The sequence below is a fragment of the Salmo salar genome, chromosome ssa03, assembly GCF_905237065.1.
Source record: "Salmo salar chromosome ssa03, Ssal_v3.1, whole genome shotgun sequence".
In the NCBI taxonomy this organism is placed as follows: Eukaryota; Metazoa; Chordata; class Actinopteri; order Salmoniformes; family Salmonidae; genus Salmo; species Salmo salar.
Window position 1 is genome coordinate 50943728 of NC_059444.1, and position 3687 is coordinate 50947414.

The 3687-nt window shown below is 39.1% G+C and overlaps 1 long non-coding RNA gene across 2 annotated transcripts; it reads left to right on the forward strand.

Annotated features, from left to right (window-relative positions):
• The first annotated feature begins 223 nt into the window (after window positions 1-223).
• Window positions 224-2516, forward strand: LOC106600729 (uncharacterized). Of its 2 annotated transcripts, XR_001327886.2 has the most exons (3): window positions 224-391; window positions 1297-1429; window positions 2069-2516. It is a non-coding gene; the product is annotated as an uncharacterized lncRNA (long non-coding RNA). The 2 variants fall into 2 exon arrangements; XR_006769392.1 differs by having other exon boundaries at window positions 1297-2516.
• The last annotated feature ends 1171 nt before the right edge of the window (window positions 2517-3687 follow it).

Genomic DNA, 3687 nt, shown 5'->3' on the forward strand with positions numbered 1-3687 from the left:
CACAACGTAAGCTGCAACCTTTTGTAATTTTAATATAGTTTGTTTTCATTTTATGTTGGCTGGCTTCCCACAATAGCTGAATTTGCAGAACTAGCGAGCACCAATTCCGTTTCTGTGGTGTTTGTTATAATCTTTGCTATCGTCACTATCCTTCAAGATCGGCACACAGGTGCTTCAAAGTCCCCTAGCAACAATTTAGCTTTTGCAACGAGACCATTAAAGATGTTTAAGACAATGGTAGAAGAGAGTGTAGTTCTGTTCAGTTTGGAGTTCAGTTTATCATAGGGTTTATCATTAATATGCTAATTTTACTAGCTCCTCCTTTCAACCAGATTTCACAGTTTGAAGGAACTTCCTTTTCCACTGCAAGCAGAGTTTGAACCTTTACAAGGTAACGGTTTTGTCTTTGAAATTTGTTGTTACTGAATCGTAAAGTTGATCAGCTAGTTTACAGTGGAAGGATCTGTTTCTCATCACTGGCAATACAATTCAGCTAACATTAATCTAGCACCAGGATCAGCAGTGCTTAGCATAAGCTAAATCAGATATTTTGCTAACTAATATAGCAAACGTCGGTAGCCACGAACCCCAGCCATATTATATCATATAGTTAGCCTCAAACTTTGCCCAGTCATACTGCTAGCCGCAGTGAATGGCACCGCCTTGTGTTTTATTAAAAGCCCTGCTGAAAAAACATGTAAACTATAACAGCCACGGAAACACATTGGACTGTGTTAATACTATCACGGTAAATTAACTTAAATACTAGCAAGATTGTTGCGTGCATGCAGGGCCAGGCATACATAGATTAGACAACGGAGATGCTCAAAATCCTGGTAGTTCTCGGTTTTTGGACTATTGTCTTTATTTTGCTTTATCATTGACTTAAGGAAGACAAGTTACCTAAATGTGACTTATCGGCAGGACATGTTTTTGAGTTACGTTTTTAGCCCAAAGCCTTGCATTTAAGCAAAACAACTTAAGGTAGGCAACTTCTTCAGCCTGACTGGCTTTCATTTAAATGCTAGCATTAGCCGCGCTAGTTCGCGATTAGCATGAAGACACAGAAAAGCTCACGCAAAGCAAACTTGGCTAGTGACAACCTTGTAAAACCTTTGCTAACATCTAACATTACATGTCAGCTTTCGAACAGAGTAGACTTAATGTGAACGTTCACTTTTCGAATATATTCCATCGAAGCTTAGAGTAAAATAACTTCAGGCATATACCTAGTACTGCTTCAAAGGTATAGGGTTCCCATTCCTTCTGCATTATTTTCACAATTGTCTCTTGCAGAAGAGAACCATGAAGAGGAGCTTGGAGTGGGCAAGGGGGAGGCTGATAAAGCAGCAGAGAAGACCTGATTCATCAAGTATCAATTCATTTAGGTGATTCTCACCTGGTTGGCATGCATGCACAACACGACAAGGTATGCAACGTTAAGCCCAAACAAATATCCAATGTTATTAAAACATGTATCCCAATTTACAGTCAAGCAACGTTTGTCAGTTGTGTTAATGTTATGAACTACAAACAATCTATGGTTCTTGGGAGTCAATGAATCAATTGAAAGTGACTACAATTAGACATTTTAAAACTGTGCCAGTAAAGATAAAAGTAATCTGCTCTAAGGTTCTGTTTACATTTTATCCAGACACTTCAATCTGACACTCTTAATGTTTGACATCAGGCAAAATGTCTTCAGCCACCATAGGACGGAGAGCCGCTGGTTGGCATTTGACTGCAGTGTTTGTGGGTGTACCAGGAAAGGACGTTAGAAGTTAGGTCCCCATGATATTGAAGCTTTTTACGTCTCCACTGCAGCCCAGTCGATATCGATTAAAAAAATATATATAATAATAATAATAGTGCTACACTATGTACACCTCCAGATTGCATATTGTCCCAACAAATGTCAATTATACATTTTTAAATACGTCAGAGTGCATTTTCTTTTATAGCTCTGCTTTCAACACCATCCTTACCCACAAACTGGTTAGCAGGCTCTGGGTGTAAATCCTGTAATAACACATTCGATTTTTTACATTATAAGAATGTGTATCCCTAGAATGGACCCGACACTACCATGGTACACATGAGTACATGAAGGAGCTGTGGGACCTGACAATGATGATGGGACAAGTCTCAGCATAAACAAAGTAGATGGTGATACTTGACCATTCTCCCATCTACTGTACATGGAAATGATCAGCAGCTTCAAGTTCCTGGGCACCCTGATATCCTTTTCTTCCCTCAGTTACTTCACTCAAAGTCCCACTTGTGCTTCTCCACTACCCTCAAACTTGCTGCACCACGACCTGTGTACAAACTACAGTGTCTTATTGCCATAACATGTAAATGAAATGTCCATATTTACTGTAAGATTTATGTAACATTGCACATATTGTAACAGTCCCTTGACATACATGACTTAACTACTTTGCATAATGCTCAGTTTACCCACTAAGAAATCATACATTTATTTAAATATTAAAGCTGCATTATGTATTACTGTACTATTGATTCTGGTTGGTTGTAATGTTTTTGAAAACTTTCACTACACAACTTTTTTTGCTGATGGACAATCCTGTCGGAAACGTTCATAATATCAATTATTTTGGGACATATCAATTAACATTGGCTGCAGTATTCCGAACTTACTAGGTGGTCATGCAATAAACGTTTTGGATAATTCCACTTAAATGAATTATTTAAATCAAATTGTATTTGTCACATGCGCCAAATACAACAGCTGTAGACCTTACAGTGAAATGCTTACTTACAAGCCCCTAACCAACAATGCAGTTACAAGAAAAGTAAATAATTAAAGATCATCAGTAAAATAACAATAGCGAGCCTATATACAGGGGATACCGGTACAGAGAATGTACGGGGGCACTTGTTAGTTGAGTTAATATATACATGTAGGTAGAGATATTAAAGTGACTATGCATAGATAGAGTAGCAGCAAATAGTCTGGGTAGCCATTTGATTAGATGTTCAGTAGTCTAATGACTTGGGGGTAGAATCTGTTTAGAAGCCTCTTGGACCTAGACTTTGCGCTCTGGTACCGCTTGCCGTGCAGTTGCAGAGAACTGTAGCTGTGGCTCCACTGGCAATCCCAGCCTAGGAATGCTGAAGCCCCCGAAGTGAAAAAGAAAACCTCCATGGTTAAAGGGTATGTGTTCCCCCCTGAAAAAAGGAAAGGGGGGGACATTAAAGTCCATAAGTAACACTTGTTGGAGAACACAATACTCTTAAGTGAAAGTAGTTTGGGATTTAATTTATTGCATTAGGGGGCCCATGGAAGAATAAGGCTACAAAATGCTGTTCCACAGTTGTGAGAGTGATTAGGTGATGTTTTACTGATGTGGGCCGTGTTACTTCAATGATCATGGTTTTGCATCTAACCTTCCACCTCCAGAAGTCAGTCCCTCCAGAAACATATGACTCTTGCTCTTTGATTGGTACCAGGTGGGGAGCGCTCTGCTTTGAAGAGAGAAGCTATGTCTTTGGCCAAAAGAGGTTTCTCAGTGTAGATGAAAACCTCTCTGAAGAGGCTTGAGTGTCTATTCATGTAAGGCAGGAGACCTAGACACTCCAGACCCTCTTTGAATCTATAAAGTAAAAATAAGTATGAATTTGCCCTGAAGAATTTAACTAAACTTCAGATTCCTTAGATATATG